At 45.4% G+C, this 20,709-nt stretch overlaps 1 protein-coding gene across 5 annotated transcripts in view; it reads right to left on the reverse strand.

Annotated features, from left to right (window-relative positions):
• C8H1orf210 (chromosome 8 C1orf210 homolog) overlaps positions 1–20,709 on the reverse strand; it is a 358,767-nt gene that overhangs the window by 191,899 nt on the left and 146,159 nt on the right. For 2 of the 5 annotated variants that reach the window (XM_075320441.1, XM_075320440.1), the window contains exon 2: positions 3,091–3,190. The exons of the other annotated variants lie outside the window; for them this stretch is intronic. The gene's annotated coding sequence lies outside the window, so the exon portion shown is untranslated. The remainder of the gene's footprint in view (positions 1–3,090; positions 3,191–20,709) is intronic. 5 annotated transcript variants of the gene reach the window in all.

A 20,709-nucleotide genomic window follows, 5' to 3' on the forward strand; every position in this document is an offset into this window, starting at 1 on the left:
AGACCCATCAACAACTACAAAGCTTCAAAGAACCTCACAGCCATCAACTACAAAACTTCCAGAAACCATAGAGCCATCAACAACTAAAGAGTTTCAAGCAACCACAGAGCCACTAACAACTATTAAAACATTAACATTTACAAATCCATCAACAACTGCAGACCTTCCACCAACCACAGAGCCACCAACAACTTCAGCACCCCCAACAACCACAAGGCAACCAACAACTACAGAACCCCCAACAACCATAGAGTCATCAACATTTACAGAACCTCCAACAACTGAAGAGCCTCCAACAACTACAGCACCTCCAACAACCACAAGGCCACCAACAACTACAGAACCCCCAACAACCACAGAGCCCTCAACTACAGAACCTCCAACAACTGTAGAGCCCCCAACAGCTTCAGAATCTCAAACCACTGAGCCAATGATAACTACAAAAGCACCAACTAACACAATGCCACCAAAAACTGCAGAACCTCCACCAACCACATATCCATTAACAACTACAGAACCTCCAACTACTACAGAGCTACCAATAACTACACAATCTCCAACAACCACAGAGGCACCAATAACTGCAAAACCTTCAAAAACCACAGAGCCACTAACTACAGAATTTGCAACACCAATCCCCACAGAGCCATCATCAAACCTAGAACTAATGACAATGATAAAATCTACAACTACACAGCTTCAAACAACTGTAAAACATATACAAACTACACAACTTCCAACAACCACACAGGCTGTAAAAACAGAGCCTACAGCAAACACAGAATTCATAACGACAACATTAGAATCTACCACAAACCAGGAACTCACTGCCACTTCATTAAATGCAAGAAGCACAGGACCAGCGGTTGTTAATGAATCAACAACCACTGCATCATTAGGCAGCACAGTTTCCCCAACAAGCAAATTGATCTCAGCTAGCACAATAATGGCAACAGGTGCGATTACTAATCCCAACCCTGAAAGTACAATTAAGGAACAATTAACTCAAAGTCCTTCAGATAATAATGAAGTTGATAATGTTACATCAATTTTGATTTTGAAACTGCCTGACAAAATATTTAACAGTAATCTCACTAATTCGAACTCTCAAGAATTCCAGCAACTACAGAGAAATGTAGTGCAAGCTGTAAGTACCATAATTATATCAGTAAATATGCAGGAAGAGATTGAAGGCGGGGCAGACATATCATTGGTGCAACCTGTGCAGCTGCTGAGAGGTAGGGAGGAATTGACCCATTCACCTGGTTCTGACAAATTTTAATTGACCCCAAACCGCATATAAATCAATGGGAACCCAAACTTTGGTGCTGGAAAATGGTCATAGTAAGGACTAGGGGACTGAAAAAGGAAGCAAAATGTGGGTAACAGCAGGACAATTGCCCTACAAACAAAATAAAATAAATTAAAAAAAGTGACGTGGGGTCCCCCTATTTTTGATAACCAGCCAATGTAAAGCTGACAGATGGGGTCTTGTATTATCAGGCTAGGAAGGCCAATGGTTACTTTGCCCTTCCCAGCCTAAAAATAGCTGCCTACAATCTGCCCAGAAGTGGCACATCCATTAGAGGCGCCAATTCTGGCGTTTTGCCTAGCTCTTCCCGATTGCCCTGGTGTGGTGGCAATTATGGTAATATTATTGGGGTTGATGTCAGCTGTGAATTGACAGCTGGCATCAAGCCCACAGGTTAGCAATGGAGAGGTGGCTATCAGACACCTCCATTACAAAACCAGTAAGACTACAATTAAAAAAACACACGCTGGAAAAAAATAGTTTATTTGAATAAAGACTCTTCTACACTATCCTCATTTACTAATTTATTAATTGAAAAAAAATCATCACAGTTCCGACAAAACTAATATTACAAGTAGTTTCTCTAAATTCAACACAAAATGCCACTTTTAAGTCCTGGAAAACTTTAGACAAGCTGTCACAGTCGTGTTACTTAAACACTATAGAAAATATTTTGAAAGCTTGTGAAAGAGGCAATTACAGAATGCAAACCCAAGAATATTGATAGTTTTGATTGGAGCTGTGGTATTACACATTGATTATTAAAAGAAATGACTGACCATGTAATACATAGAATGCATCGTCCCTGCAGTTGGACCCCACTGATCAGAAACTGATGAAATACAGTATTTAGTATTTTCTGATAATATAGTATCTTTATGATTATAAGCCTAATCCATATGGTCACATAGTGTATAAATGTTTAATTCTTGTTATTTTTGTGTCCCCATAGATACAGAATATTTTCACACCAAAATTTGGAAATGTGATAGTATCTGTATTGTCATTTAGGTAAGTAAGATATTCACATGTATTACATATTATTATGCAATGACATTGCCAATGAAAATGGGACACCTGAAGTTGGCGATCCCTTGAATGATCAATGCAACTGTGGGGAAGCCGATTTACAAGTGTAAATTAATGAATGATCAAGCTTTCAATATGCTAACCCATATCTTATTTGTAACAGCCCTGGATCAGTGATTGTTGAGCTACAAATCACCTTCTCGAATGGCGTTTTGGTCCCTGTGAATATTATAGACATCCAACTATTGTTTGATGAAGTGAGGAAGACGGGCATGCTGGGAAATCTGACAGTGGATATTTCCAGCATTACATTTAATGGTAAAGAAGGCTTCTACCTGTTATTTACATACATGTGTTGCTTAATTTCATTACTTTTCTTTAGAGTGTTTGGATCTCCATTTTCCTGATATAAAATACATTAACTAACCAATCTAATCCCATAATTCATAAGAGTAAAATGAGACAAATTGATTAAGAAACATTCGTCCATTAAAAATAAATCTTTGTCCTTAGAGCTTAAAATCTATGCATGTTCTAAGCAGGCAAACATTGTGTGAAAAATTTTATAAAATTTCCGCCACTTTTAAGGAGTAGAAAGATAGCAAATTATGGTGCATTCCATAATTGTGCTAAAGTTTGCGACTTTTCATAATAGGGCTGAGGCTTTACCCAGTAGGGCTCATTGGTTCATCTACATTTACACTAGAAATTATATCAAATTGTATCACAAATCTCTGCAAATCGCTCACCTGCTTCAGCATGGTCAGTAGAGCCATTGATTGGCTGCAGCGGTGATGTGTCATTGGCAGGATGTCATCAGTAGTGGCAATATTGAAATTGTAGTGACATCTGCAGGTAAGAAATCCTTCTTTAATAAATTTGAATACATTATTAGTAGGGATGATCGAATACCTCAAATATTCGGCTTCGCGAATATTTGCCGAATAGGTCGCCGCTATTTGACTGTTCGCGAATATTCGATGTGCAATGTAAGTCTATGGGAAACCCGAATAACAGCTATTCGGGCTTCCCATAGACTTACATTGCGCATCGAATATTCGCATAGCGGCGACCTATTTGTCGGATATTCACGAAGCTGAATATTTGAGGTTTTCGATCATCCCTAATTATTAGCCATGGCACTAATGTTTGCTGATCCTGAAGAACCCCTTAAATAAATCCCCCCACCCCATTTCTATGCATGCAGGCGATATGGCGGTCTGCATTAGATAACTGAAGCTCTGAGTCATTTTAAGATATTTTAGGAAATTAGTTTTCATAGAATTTAAATGTAATTGATTTTTAATGGTTGACATGAACTTTGGTATATGGTAAAGGAGCTGGTGAGACAATAGGGGAAATAGTCTTATCGTTTATAGATAAGTTGTACATAGGACCATGCTCACCTGGCAAGGTTGGGAACAGTCATAACCGCTGTAGAAGCATAATATGGCTGTAACAGCCCTACGGTGGATAATGCTAAAAGAATGGATGAAAAGGATTAACCCGTGCGGCTGTGGATATGAAGACCAAGCAGTGCAGGTCCTAAATAATGATTTATTGTCTATGTGTTTCGGAGTAAAATAACTCCTTGCTCAGAACAATCATAAAATCATGATTATCCTGAGGAAGGAGTTATTTTACTTCGAAACGCGTAGACAATAAATCCTTATCCAGAATCTGCCCTTCTTGGTGTTCATATCTAAGACCGCGCAGGTTAACACCTTCCATCCAGTCTTTCAGCATCATCAGAATTGTAGGCAAAATTATGATTATAGGTTCTGTTATTTTTAAGACAACTGTTCTTTACAAAATATTATATTTTATAGGTCAACGACTATTTGTGCTAACAAACACTCAGCCCATAACAACATCTAGCACTGATATCAGTCCAATAGGAAGCACAACTCCTGAAGTCACAACCATGCCAAGTGCCACCACATCTGAAGTCATCACCGCACCAAGTGCCACCACAAGTCCTGGAGTCATCACCAAAGAGAGTACCCCAACAATACCTGAATCCACTACTGCAACTCCTGAAGTTACCACCATGCCAAGTCCCACCACAACACTCAATGTCACTACTTCAACACCTAAAATTAGCACTACATCAAATAACACAACAACATCTGAAATCACTATTAACACACCTAAAATCACTAGTACAATGCTTGATACAACCACTACACCAAATGCCACCACAACGCCACAGGTAAACATTACAACACCTGGAGTTACAACCACATCATCTGAGGAAACAAACACAAGTACTACTACAACAACAACACCTGAAATTACTACTACAACACCAGAATTCACCATTGCAATACATGAAGTAACCACAATACCCAAACTTAATATTAACACAACCCATGGTGTCACTATCACAATACCTGAAGTCATAACCGCATCAAATTCCACAATCTCTGAAGTCACCAGCCCAAAACTTGAAGTTACCACCACATCAAATGCCAACACAATAACAGAAGGGACTACCACAACACCAGAAGTCACCATCACACCCAGTTTAACATCAACACCTGAAGTCAGTAATACAGCGCCTAATATTACTACCACGCTAAACACCACCATATTAACAACCAAAATAAGTCCTAATATGAGATCTGAAATTACTACCACAACACTTGGAGTCACTACCTCAACAACAAAAGTCCCCTCCACAACTTCTGAAGTAACCGTTACACCAAGTATCATGGCTACAGATGAAGTAACCACAACACCCAAATTTACTAACACATCTGTTTTCACTAACACGACACCTGAAGCCACCATCACATCAAATCCCACCACAACATCTCACATTACCACCACATCAAATTCCATCAGCACATCAGAAGTCACCACATCACCTGAAATTACCACCACACACATTCCCACATCAACACCTGAGATCAATACTGCAACACATGCATTAACTACAACACCCAAATTTACTACTAATACAAAACCTGGGGTCAGTACCACAACACCTGAAGTCACTATCACACCAAGTACCAACACAACAGCTAAAGTTACCACCACATCAACTGCCAGCCCACCTGAAGTCACCACAACACTAGAAGCAACCATTGCACCAAAAATCACCATGACACTCAGTCCCACAGTAACACTTGAGATTAATAGGACAATACCTGAAGTAACCACAACAACAAATACCACTATAAGACCAAAAATAATAATCACAACACCTGATGTCACTACAGTGATACCAGGAGTCCCCACCACAACATCTCAAGTAAGCAATACATCAAGCGCCATCACAAAACCTGAACTGACTACTATCACAACAGCTGAAATCACCAGTACAACACCTGACGATACCGCCACATTAAATGCTAGAACAATACCAGAAGTCACAACCGCACCAGAAGTAACCACTACACCAGGTGACACCAAAATGTCTAAAGTAAGCACACCTAGTCCCATCACAACAAATGAAATCACTACAACTCCTGAAGTCATCACATCTAGTACCACCGCAATGTCTGAAAGAACTGCTATGCCAGGAACCACCACAACACCAAGTAACACCACAATACCTGAAGTCACCAGCAAACCAAGTATCACCACAACACCTGAAGTTACCACCACGCCAAGTATCACCATAACAGCTGAAGTCAACTCAAAACCACACCAAGTATCACCACAACGCCTGAAGTTACTATCACACAACATATTACCACAACACCTAACGTCACCAGCACACCACATATCACCATAACACCTAAAGTCACCACCACGCCAATTATCACCATGACACCTGAATACACCTCCACACCAAATATCACCACAACACCTAAAATCACCACAACAGCTAATGTCACTAGTACAAAACGTGACGTCACCCCTTCATCTACCACAGCCAGTACACTTAGGGCTGAACAAATGACTGGGGATTCTGGAGAAAACATCATAACGAATATGACTTTTACACTACCTGAGGAACAATTCACAGATGATCTGAGAGACAGTAGCACCCTGACATACCAAAAGCTGAAAGCCAATGTAGAGAATGAGGTAAGCAATAATAAACCAGTCATATTTTTACCAGAAAAATCAGTGGGAAATATTATATGTATTGTCTTCTTAGCTCTTCGGATTTGTCGAATTTAGAATTAGCGGGTTGATCGACATTTATGGATGATGATAGTGCTCAAAGGAATAGAAGATTGTTCCGTAAATAATCTGTAAATAAGGTAAATTGTAAGAGCTGCAACTCTGCAATTATTTTTGTGACATCTCTCCGCACAGCTTAATGCAATCCTAAAGACAAAGTTTGATGAGAATGTGACTACGACTTTAGTCAGCTTCAGGTGAGTAAAACTATCAGTATGGAGAAATCTGAACATGTTCAGCTAAGAGGGGGGCGCCTGTCTAACATCCCCTTTAAGATCATTATGTTCACCACAGTCCATGATCAAGAAGATAAGGGTATCCTATCAAAGCAGTGGATGTCCAGTGAAGGGCATATCCATAGGAAGTGCAGAGGAAGTGGTTTCATCAGGGATCGGGTGCTGGAGCGGTTCTAAAGCCAATAAATGGAAGGAAGTGTTCAGTGGTCTCATTATGGTGGGCAGTAGACTGCTGGCTATAACAAATTACCTCCATATATCTGTATTTATTTATTTATTAATTATTTATCCAACAGCCCTGGATCAGTGAAGGTTGTCTTACTAATCACCTTACCAAATAACACCATTGCCCCTGTGAATATTGAAGAAATCCGACAATTGTTTGATGGCATCAGAGCATCAGCTGCTTTTGGAAATCTGACGGTGGATGTCTTTAGTATCACATTTAATGGTATGTAAAGTTACCATCTCATTATATACACAGAGCTATAACTCTGACAGTTGCAGGGGTAGCAATGCAAGCCAGGTAAACATAATGTGCACACAGTCAACCTGGCCATACTAACAAGCAAAATGATAAGATGTTGCAATGATGTCTGCTAGATTTTGCTATAATTTTATGCAAAATCCTATATATGAGTCTATATGACTTTTCATTCTAAGATCATGGCGTTTGGGTAGATGATAGGTATAGCCAATTTATCCCTACCAGGCTGGTCTACTATTATCTTATATTGGGACTTGTATAATTGTATAAGGTAATCATAGCTATACTAGATATCGAGGATATCCCCGTACTTTACTAAGGAGCTAGGTTTTACACTCTTAACACTATAGTGTATCAGTGATGTACATGTAGCACATCTACCATACAGCTGGGATACTCTTGTGTGCAGGGCATGTGTATACATTACATTGCTTAATATATTTCTTCTTAATTATAGGTACTGTGTTGTTTATACGATCGTCAACCCTGCCTACTACAGTGTTCAGTACTACACCAAGTGCCACAACACCACTAGAGGTCACAACCTCATCAAGTGCCACAACAACACCGGTGGTCACCTCCACACCAAGTGCCACAATACCGATGGTCACAACCTCTCCAAGTGCCACAACAACACCAGTGGTCACCTCCACACCAAGTGCCACAACAACACCGGTTGTCACAACCTCATCAAATGCCACCATAACATTAGTGAGCACCACCACACCAAGTGCCACAACAGCACTGGTGGTCACAACCTCTCCAAGTGCCACAACAACACCGGAGGTCACAACATCACCAAGTGCCACCACAACACTAACAGTCACAACTACACCTATGTTCCCTACCCTGCCAAGTGCCACCACAACAATTTTCTTCACTCCCACATCAAGTGCTACCACAACACCTCTGGTCACCTCCACATCTGAGATCAGCACCCCGCTAAGTGCCTTCACAGCACCTCTGGCTACCATAACAACAAAGGTCACCACAACACCAAGTGCCACAACAACTCCTGTGGCTACAATCAATGAAAGTGCAATCACAATACCTTTAGCCAGCACAACAACTGAGGTCACCACTCTGCCAAGTGCCACCACAACATTTCACTTCATCACAACAAAGAGTGCTGCCACAACATCTCAAGTTATGACTACATCAAGGTCCATCACAACACCTCAGATCAACACAACTCCTAAAAGTGCAACTGAAAGCACAAGCACAACAATACCTGAGGTCACCACTACATCAAGTGCCACAACTATATCTGAAATCACCACCACTTCAAGTGTCACAAAAACAACTTTGGCTACCACAGCAAATGAGGTCAGAACCACACCAGGTGCAATCACAACACGTGAGGTCACTACCCTGCCAAGTGCCACCACAAAAACTTTGGCCATCACAACTCCTGAAGTTACCACAACATCTGAAGTTACCACTACACCAAGTGCTACCACAACATCTGAAGTTACCACTACACCCAGAGCCACCGCAACACCTAACATCACCACAATACCTCAGGTATCAACAATAGCTATGGTCAGCACTTTACCAAGATCCACCACAACACCTTACATTACCAGAGCACCAAATGCTATCACAATGTCTGTAAATACCAGTACACAAAGCCCCACCATAACAACACTACAGGTCACCACAACATCAGAGATGATCACTATTTCAAATGCAACCACATCTCTAGTAACCACTACCAGATCAATGTCTGCAGCTAGTACCATGCCAATTGTCATGGCACCTGGAGTTAGCGATGCAATTCAAGTCAGCACTACACTTGGAGGTAGCACTATATCAAACCTTAGCGCTACACCTCGAGGTAGCGCTACATCACACCCCAGCACTACACCTGAAGTCAGCACTACTTCAGACCCCAGCACTATACCTGGAGGCAGTACCACATCACACCCCAGCACTACACCTGGAGATAGAACCAGATCAAGCCCTAGCACTACACCTGGGGGTAGCACTATTTCAAACCTTAGCACTACACCTGAAGGCAGCACTACATCAGTCCTGACTCTGAGCACTAGATCTGGAGGCAGCATTACATCAGACCCCAGCACTACACTCGGAGGCAGCACTACATCAGACTCCAGCACTACACTCGGAGGCAGCACTACATCAGACAACAGCAGTACACCTGGAGGCAGCACTACATTAGACTCCAGCAGTACACCTGGAGGCACCACTACATCAGACTCCAGCAGTACACCTGAAGGCAGCACTACATCAGACCCCAGCACTACACTCGGAGGCAGCACTACATCAGACCCCAGCAGTACACCTGGAGGCAGCACTACATCAGACCCCAGCAGTACACCTGGAGGCAGCACTATATCAAACTCCAGCACTACACTTGGAGGCAGCACTACATCAGACTCCAGCAGTACACCTGGAGGTAGCACTACATCAGACCCCAGCAGTACACCTGGAGGCAGCACTACATCAGACCCCAGCAGTACACCTGGAGGCAGCACTACATCAGGCCCCAGCACTACATCTGGAGGTAGCACTACATCAGACTCCAGCAGTACACCTGGAGGTAGCACTACATCAGACCACAGCACTACATCTGGAGGTAGCACTACATCAGACCACAGCACTACATCTGGAGGTAGCACTACATCAGACCACAGCAGTACACCTGGAGGTAGCACTACATCAGACCACAGCACTACATCTGGAGGTAGCACTACATCAGACCACAGCAGTACACCTGGAGGTAGCACTACATCAGACCACAGCACTACATCTGGAGGTAGCACTACATCAGACCACAGCACTACATCTGGAGGTAGCACTACATCAGACCACAGCAGTACACCTGGAGGTAGCACTACATCAGACCCCAGCAGTACACCTGGAGGCAGAACTACATCAGGCCCCAGCACTACACTCGGAGGCAGCACTACATTAGACCCCAGCACTACACTTGGAGGCAGCACTACATCAGACCCCAGCAGTACACCTGGAGGCAGCACTACATCAGACCCCAGCAGTACACCTGGAGGCAGCACTACATCAGACCCCAGCACTACATCTGGAGGTAGCACTACATCAGGCCCCAGCACTACATCTGGAGGTAGCACTACATCAGACTCCAGCAGTACACCTGGAGGTAGCACTACATCAGACCACAGCACTACATCTGGAGGTAGCACTACATCAGACCACAGCAGTACACCTGGAGGTAGCACTACATCAGACCCCAGCAGTACACCTGGAGGCAGCACTACATCAGGCCCCAGCACTACACCTGGAGGCAGCACTACATCAGACCCCAGAAGTACATCTGGAGGTAGGACTACATCAGACCCCAGCAGTACACCTGGAGGTAGCACTACATCAGACCCCAGCAGTACACCTGGAGGTAGCACTACATCAGACCCCAGCAGTACACCTGGAGGCAGCACTACATCAGACCCCAGCACTACATCTGGAGGTAGCACTACATCAGACCCCAGCACTACATCTGGAGGTAGCACTACATCAGACCCCAGCAGTACACCTGGAGGTAGCACTACATCAGACCCCAGCAGTACACCTGGAAGCAGCAGTACACCTGGAGGTAGCACTACACCAGACCCTTCCACTTCTCCTGGAGTCATAGGTTCAACAGCTGTTAACAATCTTTTACCTATCAATATATCTAGTCCCACTTTAACAACTGGGCATACCATTCCAGTCAGCAATATTGGAGCCAGCAATACATTAGGTCCCCTCTTAACAGTTGGCACCACCATTTTATCAAGTGTCAATAATGCACTCGGAGCCAACACTAACGCTGGTGATGTGACATCTGCAACCATAAACACACAGAAACCAAGAACAACAACCGAGAGCACACCAAGAGCTAGCACAAGGCCTGCATCAACCAGCATGCCCGGTACGTCATAGTCTTGCTTGTTTGAGTGTTATATATTTACTGCATAAATCTATAAAACACTTTACAGGACATTGGATCTGCCTCTACTGGCCTCAGCAGTCCTTGCCATTTTTTAAAGCCTTTCTATAGCTTTCCCCATTAACTGTTAAAGAGTCCGTTATTCCAGACTGACAGTATAAATTCAATATAAAGCCTTGTAGGGGGATATAGACCATGTAAAAACCATGACTATGGAATGGCTGACATTGACCCTACCTAACAATTCCTATCTTCATGCAAAATTACCTTTTAATCTCTCAATAATGACAATACAATATTTTGTTTGAAAATTATGGCCACAGCAGCCTTTTATTAAATTAATTACAACATAAGAAAATAACCATAACTATAAGGGGGAATGGGTCTATAAATACCAAACCAATAAATCATGGCACCATCCATTACGCCTCTTTGATCCCAACCGGATTGCACTGATTTGGGGGCCCTCCTGCTGTATGGCTCCCCTATATGTTGTCCATCTGAGCCTTCAGCTCAGTAGGGGCTCCCCAAAGGTTACCAGCCCTTTAATATAAAAGGAGAATAGGGGAGTGGCGAATTAATCCACCAATTCAACCACTCCCCTTCCTCCACACCACCAATTGGTTTTCAACAGACCTGCTCCCGCCACGACAGACATGCAGACACCTCATGCATGAATGTCCCTCTACACCCTGACTGCTCTCTAAAGGCCATCCCTTAGACCCAACGCCCTTATGTCATTCTCGATTTGAGACAAATGAACCCCATCATGGTGTACATGCTCCTGAGAGGGAACCTCCAAATTCTCATGCCGGACCACCATAGTCCCATTCCTAATAAAAAATCAGGTCACTTCCCTGTTTAATACGGGCCTTGTTCAGACCACTCTACCGACTGGCCGTGTCTCCAATAAGATGGGCCACTATATCCGACCATACTATAATAAGGCTGGGGTAAGAAGACATGAGCCACAAATAATCATATTTGAAGTTGCGGATCAACTACAGGAAGGTTCTAAGGCCCAAGTTGTAACCCCCCATGTGTATCAACAAAATATCTGTAGGTCTGTCGAGCGTTACGTGAAAATGAAACTCCGGCAAGATACGGGTCCAGAGCATGCCGCTGACCCCAATCCATCTGACCATTGTCTCTTCAGCATGCAAGCCAAGCTGGTGGCCCTCTGGCCTGACATCCACCCACAACACTCCCCAGACTACATATGAATAGCCCAACACCCACACCAATAACGGAACACCTGAAAAGACAAAATAAACAACCCAATATTTTCCACCATACCAACAACTACAACATGTATGACCAGAAACTCCCACCTGCCAATCTTCCTCACTGCCCCTTTGAAGATCAAAGAAGAATATACAAACACCTTCCAGTTCCCTGAAAAATCCCCTCAGGAAAATTACCCACAGGAAAAATGCCCACTGGAAAAATCCCCACAGGAAAATTACCCACAAGAAAAATGCCCACAGGAAAATTGTCCACATGGAAAATTGCCCACATGAAAAATTGCCCACATGAAAAATTGCCCTCATGGAAAATTGCCCACATGAAAAATTGCCCACATGAAAAATTGCCCACATGGAAAATTGCCAATTGCAGCATCACAAAGTTTCAGATCTATGATATTTGAGGTGCAAGGTGAGGATGTTCACATGATAGGTGATCAACTTGTGATTTACAGTGGACCTAGTGCAAAACCGCAAAAATGATGAAGATCTGTGGTTTGTAGAAGTCTGTCATTATCAGTGATAGATAGATAGATAGATAGAGGGATAGATAGATAGATAGATAGAGAGATAGAGAGATAGATAGATAGATAGATAGAGGGATAGATAGATAGATAGATAGATAGATAGATAGATAGATAGATAGATAGATAGATAGATAGAGGGATAGATAGATAGAGGGATAGAGAGATAGATAGATAGATATATAGATAGAGGGATAGATAGATAGAGGGATAGATAGATAGATAGAGGGATAGATAGAGGGATAGATAGATAGAGGGATAGATAGATAGATAGATAGATAGATAGATAGATAGAGGGATAGATAGATAGATAGATAGATAGATAGATAGATAGAGGGATAGATAGATAGATAGATAGATAGATAGATAGATAGATAGATAGATAGAGGGATAGATAGATAGATAGAGGGATAGATAGATAGATAGAGGGATAGATAGAGGGATAGATAGATAGATAGATAGATAGATAGATAGATAGATAGATAGATAGATAGATAGAGGGATAGATAGATAGATAGATAGATAGATAGATAGATAGATAGAGGGATAGATAGATAGATAGAGGGATAGATAGAGGGATAGATAGAGGGATAGATAGATAGATAGATAGATAGATAGATAGAGACAGTCTGCTCTCATCTGTCACTGATTCTGCAGAAGACACCAGGTGATGTGGGAGCAGAGGAAAGGTGAGTAGAATGTTTTTGTTTTTAATTATGCATCAGGGGCAGAACAGGGACACATATACTCGGAATGGAGGACCATGTAAGCCAGGATGGAGACATACATACCAGGAAAGGGGCATATATACCAGGATGGAAACCATGTGGACTACACATACCAGGATGGGGACCATATATACCAGCATTGGGACATGTATACCAGGATGCAGACATATTCCCCTGGATGAAGTCCATATATACCAGGATGGGGAACATTACCATATAATGAGGGGGGGCTATTCATAAGTCTTTATAGCATTTAGAACGCTACAAGGGCCAATACATCTGACAAACGTGTGTGGGGGAGGGCAGGTAGAAATTTCACACTGGGACCCATTGGACTTACATCACTGCAAAAACATATCATACATTCCCAGCAAGAGCCCAAGGTGGTACAAGCGACAGTCTCACCTTTCTGCTATGCCTTCTGGGCTTCCAGGACCATCTCTCTGCCAGCAGCACCCTGCTTTTGGTGGGCTCCCACTGAGATGATCTCATGTAACTCAACAGATAATATAGTGATACTTTTTGTGCGTACACATAGTGATTGCTCCTCTGGATCACACTGCTGCTGGTTCTGCATGTGCTGTTGTTTTGGGCTGGAGGGAGGAGTAAGTGGTACTTTGCATGCTGCGACATCGCTACTGCGATATCGTCGGGGTCAAATCGAAAGTGACGCACATCCGGCGCCGGTAACGACGTCGCAACGTGTAAAGCCTAGATGCGCCGATAAATGATCGCAAAAGCGTTGAAAATCGGTGATCTGTGTAGTGTCGGTCATTTTCATAATGTCGCACCAATAAGAGATACGATGTTGTTCCTCGATCCTGCGGCAGCACACATCGCTGTGTGTGAAGCCGTAGGACAGGGGTGGGGAACCTCCGGCCCGCGGGCCGTATGCGGCCCGCCATGACCTTTTCTGCGGCCCCCGGGCACATTCCACAGTCCACAGAGCTCGGGAGGCAGCAGCGTCTTGCTTGCTGCTGGCCCTTTAAACCCTGTATGGCTTACGTCCTCATGCTAGCGTGAGGACGTACTTTGTGGGTGGAGTAAGCGCTCAACTCGCTCTTTTTCCACAGAAGAGAAGCTACTACCTCAGCGTCCGACAGGTGTGTTTGTGCTCCCATGCCTGTGTGTGCCCCTGCACATCCCCACTGCAGCCTGTGCTCCGTGCAGCGTCTCATCCTCCTCACTCTCCCCCACGGCAGCCTGTGCTCCTCACTCTCCCCCACGGCAGCCTGTGCTCCTCACTCTCCCCCACGGCAGCCTGTGCTCCTCACTCTCCCCCACGGCAGCCTGTGCTCCTCACTCTCCCCCACGGCAGCCTGTCCCCCTGTGGCCTCCCCACGGCAGCCTGTCCCCCTGTGGCCTCCCCACGGCAGCCTGTGCTCCTCACTCTCCCCCACGGCAGCCTGTCCCCCTGTGGCCTCCCCACGGCAGCCTGTCCCCCTGTGGCCTCCCCACGGCAGCCTGTCCCCCTGTGGCCTCCCCACGGCAGCCTGTGCCCCTGTCGCCTCCACACTGCTGCCTGTGCCCCCCTGGTATGTCAGAACCCCTAGCAATGTCCTTATATTTCTCCCAGCCCTCCCAAGTGATATATAATCCTCCCCAGTGATATATAATCCTCCCCAGTGATATATAATCCTCCCCAGTGATATATAATCCTCCCCAGTGATATATAATCCTCCCCAGTGATATATAATCCTCCCCAGTGATATATAATCCTCCCCAGTGATATATAATCCTCCCCAGTGATATATAATCCTCCCCAGTGATGTCTAGTCCTCGCAGCCCTCCCCAGTGATGTCTAGTCCTCGCAGCCCTCCCCAGTGATGTCTAGTCCTCCCAGCCCTCCCCAGTGATGTCTAGTCCTCGCAGCCCTCCCCAGTGATGTCTAGTCCTCGCAGCCCTCCCCAGTGATGTCTAGTCCTCCCAGTCCTCCACAGTGATGTCTAGTCCTCCCAGTCCTCCACAGTGATGTCTAGTCCTCCCAGCCCTCCCCAGTGATGTCTAGTCCTCGCAGCCCTCCCCAGTGATGTCTAGTCCTCGCAGCCCTCCCCAGTGATGTCTAGTCCTCGCAGCCCTCCCCAGTGATGTCTAGTCCTCGCAGCCCTCCCCAGTGATGTCTAGTCCTCGCAGCCCTCCCCAGTGATGTCTAGTCCTCGCAGCCCTCCACAGTGATGTCTAGTCCTCCCAGCCCTCCACAGTGATGTCTAGTCCTCCCAGCCCTCCACAGTGATGTCTAGTCCTCCCAGCCCTCCACAGTGATGTCTAGTCCTCCCAGCCCTCCACAGTGATGTCTAGTCCTCCCAGCCCTCCACAGTGATGTCTAGTCCTCCCAGCCCTCCACAGTGATGTCTAGTCCTCGCAGCCCTCCCCAGTGATGTCTAGTCCTCGCAGCCCTCCCCAGTGATGTCTAGTCCTCGCAGCCCTCCCCAGTGATGTCTAGTCCTCGCAGCCCTCCCCAGTGATGTCTAGTCCTCGCAGCCCTCCCCAGTGATGTCTAGTCCTCGCAGCCCTCCACAGTGATGTCTAGTCCTCCCAGCCCTCCACAGTGATGTCTAGTCCTCCCAGCCCTCCACAGTGATGTCTAGTCCTCCCAGCCCTCCACAGTGATGTCTAGTCCTCCCAGCCCTCCACAGTGATGTCTAGTCCTCCCAGCCCTCCACAGTGATGTCTAGTCCTCCCAGCCCTCCACAGTGATGTCTAGTCCTCGCAGCCCTCCACAGTGATGTCTAGTCCTCGCAGCCCTCCCCAGTGATGTCTAGTCCTCGCAGCCCTCCCCAGTGATGTCTAGTCCTCGCAGCCCTCCCCAGTGATGTCTAGTCCTCGCAGCCCTCCCCAGTGATGTCTAGTCCTCGCAGCCCTCCCCAGTGATGTCTAGTCCTCGCAGCCCTCCCCAGTGATGTCTAGTCCTCGCAGCCCTCCCCAGTGATGTCTAGTCCTCCCAGCCCTCCCCAGTGATGTCTAGTCCTCCCAGCCCTCCCCAGTGATGTCTAGTCCTCCCAGCCCTCCCCAGTGATGTCTAGTCCTCCCAGCCCTCCCCAGTGATGTCTAGTCCTCCCAGCCCTCCCCAGTGATGTCTAGTCCTCCCAGCCCTCCCCAGTGATGTCTAGTCCTCCCAGCCCTTCCCAGTGATGTCTAGTCCTCCCAGCCCTTCCCAGTGATGTCTAGTCCTCCCAGCCCTTCCCAGTGATGTCTAGTCCTCCCAGCCCTTCCCAGTGATGTCTAGTCCTCCCAGCCCTTCCCAGTGATGTCTAGTCCTCCCAGCCCTTCCCAGTGATGTCTAGTCCTCCCAGCCCTTCCCAGTGATGTCTAGTCCTCCCAGCCCTTCCCAGTGATGTCTAGTCCTCCCAGCCCTCCCCAGTGATGTCTAGTCCTCCCAGCCCTCCCCAGTGATGTCTAGTCCTCCCAGCCCTCCCCAGTGATGTCTAGTCCTCCCAGCCCTCCCCAGTGATGTCTAGTCCTCCCAGCCCTCCCCAGTGATGTCTAGTCCTCCCAGCCCTCCCCAGTGATGTCTAGTCCTCCCAGCCCTCCCCAGTGATGTCTAGTCCTCCCAGCCCTCCCCAGTGATGTCTAGTCCTCCCAGCCCTCCCCAGTGATGTCTAGTCCTCCCAGCAATGTATATTCCTTCCAGCCCTCCCCAGTGATGTATATGCCCTCAGCATCTCCTGTGATGTATATGCCCTCAGCATCTCCTGTGATGTATATGCCCTCAGCATCTCCTGTGATGTATTTACAGCAGTCCCAGCTGACACAAACGTGGAAAAACAGTTGTGAGAAGCAATAAGATCAATATTGAATAATATAGCCGCACCAAAAACAAGAAGCTTCAGCCGCCATGATGAGTTAATTGTTTGACTAAGTATAGCAGGGTAATTTTAAGTTGATAGTTTTGTGCGGCCCCCGAAGGTTGGTAGAAAATTCCAAATGGCCCTCGGCATTAAAAAGGTTCCCCACCCCTGCCGTAGGAGAAAGGAACATCTCGTTACCTGCCTCCACCGGCTATGCGGAAGGAAGGAGGTGGGTGGGATGTTTATGTCCCGCTCATCTCCGCCCCTCCGCTTCTATTGGCCGCCTGCCATGTGACGTCGCTGTGACGCCGCACGACCCGCCCCCTTAGCAAGAAGGCGGGTCGCCGGCCAGAGCGACGTCGCAGGGCAGGTAAGTGCGTGTGATGCTGCTCTAGCGATAATGTTCGCTACGGCAGCTATCACAAGATATCGCATGTGCGACGGGGGTGGGGACTATCGCGCTCGGCATTGCTAGCATCGGCTAGTGATGTCGCAACGTGCAAAGTACCCCTAAGGCAGAATCAGAGAGAGATGAGAGCAGACTGGATCTATCTATCGCTGATAATGACAGACAGCTACAAACCACAGATCTTCAGCATTTTTGCAGTTTTGCACTAGGTCCACTGTAAATCATAAGTTGATCACCTATCATGTGAACATCCTCACCTTGCACCACAAATAGCATAGATCTGAAACTTTGTGATGCTGCAATTGGCAATTTTCCTGTGGGCATTTTTCTGGTCACCAGACAAACCAACCTACATGGCAAAACTTGCAGCATTTGTCTCTTGACTTCTGCTTTGCTCCAAATTACATGTAAACTGCACCAGGGAGCCTTGAGAAAGTCTCTCTTCAAGCAAAACAGCATTGGCTATTGGGAGCAGCATCTGTACGGAACAGTTTACATGTAATTTTGACTTTAGCACAAGTTATAAGGGACAAGGGCCACATTTTTTTTTTGCTTGTAATTTGGATACCTGATTGCTACTATACTGAGCACTGCTACCTGTGTGCAGAATACCCTATGAGTGAGTGTATTTACTGATTATATCCTAAGGAAACATGGAATCAGCAGCGCTGGTGAGGAATCCCTGCTTTTTTTCCCCTCAAGTATGCAGACATGCACCTTACAACTGCAGATCTGAGTATGTGAATAGAAATCTTGGAACATCAGAGCAGATTTTGTGGACAAGCCCTTCAGAACAGCAGACTCGAGTATGCGGATATTCACTTTAGGGTTTATGCAGCAGACCCCAGCTATAAAGCAGAGCTGAAATTGTGTTATAGTACACTGTGAATCAAGAATAGCTAAGCTCAGTCATATGGCATAGGCTAAAGCCTGCTTTACACGTTGCAATTTCGCATACGATATCGTATGCGATTTTCAACGCCCCCATCGTATGTGCGGCACGATCAATTTGTTGAATGTGCCGCACAAACGATTAACCCCGTCACACGTACTTACCCGTCCATACGACCTCGATGTGGGCGGCGAACGTCCACTTCTTGGAGTGGGAGGGACGTTCGACGTCACATCGACGTCACGCGGCAGGCAGCCAATAAAAGTGGAGGGGCGGAGCTGAGCGGGATGTAAACATCCCGCCCACCTCCTTCCGCATTGTGGGCCGGGAGCCGCAGGACGCAGGTAAGATCTGTTCATCGTTCCTGGGGTGTCACACACTGCGATGTGCGCTACCCCGGGTACGATGAACAATCTGACGTGCAATTCTAGAGAAAGGTACGATGTGTATGCGATGAACGTTTTACCGTTCATTCGCAATCGCACGTAGCTGTCACACACTGCAATGTACCTTACAATGCCGGATGTGCGTCACTTACGACGTGACCTCGCCGACACATTGTAAGATACATTGCAGCGTGTAAAGCGGGCTTTAGACACCAACTACTAGAATACTCAAGCTACATGCTACCACCTGAGTCAGAAAAAAAGGCTTAGGCTATGTGCGCACTTAGCGTTTTTACCTGCGTTTCCGCAGCGTTTTGAACTGCAGCATTTTAATGCCAAAATGCATACGTTTTGATTTTCAAGCAAAGTTTATGGGAAATGGGGATTTCTTGTGCGCACTTTGCTGTTAAAAATGCAGCGTTTAATTTGCATATTTTTGGGCAAAAACTCAGCGTTCAAAGAAGCAACATGTCAATTGTTTTTGCCATTTGGGCAGCGTTTTGCTAACATTAAGTCAATGAGAAGTTGAAAAATGCATTCAACATCAAAATTCTAGCGTTTTACATGCTTTTTTGATGCAGAAAACATGCGTTTTGGACCAATTAATTGCATGCGTTTTGGCTAAATATTAATGGCATGATATGTCCTTTTACACACACACATAGTCCGACAATTAAATTTAAAAAAATCAATAAATAAATGTAATTTTATGCATAATTGTTATCCCAAAGTTATCATTTTAATAAAATAAGCCATTTTTTGATTGATAATAATCTTGATATTTGTTATCTTTTTTTCCTTTTTTTTCATAGTGTTTGTATGTTTAACCACTTCACGACCGGCCGATTTTTCGCTTTCCGGGTTTTTTTGCTATTCTTTTTCTGAGAGACGTAACTTTTTTATTTTTCAGTCAATATGGTCATGTGAGGGCTCATTTTTTGCGGAACGAGCTGTACTTTTAAATGAAACCATCAGTTTTACCATATAGTGTACTGGAAAATGGCAAAAAAATTCCAAATGCAGAAAAATTGCAAAAAAAGTGCGATAGCACTATGGTTTTTGAGATATTTTATTCACTGTGTTCACTATATGGTAAAACTGATATGTGGGTATCATGCCTCAGGTCAGTGCGAGTTCGTAGACACCAAACATGTATAGGTTTACTTTTATATAAGGGGTTAAAAAAAATCGGAAATTTGTCTGAAAAAAGTGGCGCACGTTTTACGCCATATTCCGTGACCCGTAGCGTTCTCATTTTTCGGGATCTATGGCTCAGTGACGGCTTATTTTTTGCGTCTCAAGCTGACGTTTTTAACGGTACCATTTTTGCGCAGATGCTACGTTTTGATCGCCTCTTAGGCTATGTGCGCACGTTGCGTACTAGCCCTGCAGAAATTTCTGCAGCGATCTGAAGAGTACATGTGCGCTTCAAATCGCTGCAGAAAATGTCCGTAGAGAAAAAAAAAAAAGCCGATTCCATGCGCTCTGTCTGCAGCTCCTGCCATAGACAGAGCAGGAGCTGCCGGCAAAGCGCACGGAAGAAGTGACATGTCACTTCTTAGAACGCAGCGCTTCGGGCAGCAGCCGAAGCGCTGCGCTCTAAGACGCCACG

Source organism: Anomaloglossus baeobatrachus, chromosome 8, assembly GCF_048569485.1.
Source record: "Anomaloglossus baeobatrachus isolate aAnoBae1 chromosome 8, aAnoBae1.hap1, whole genome shotgun sequence".
In the NCBI taxonomy this organism is placed as follows: Eukaryota; Metazoa; Chordata; class Amphibia; order Anura; family Aromobatidae; genus Anomaloglossus; species Anomaloglossus baeobatrachus.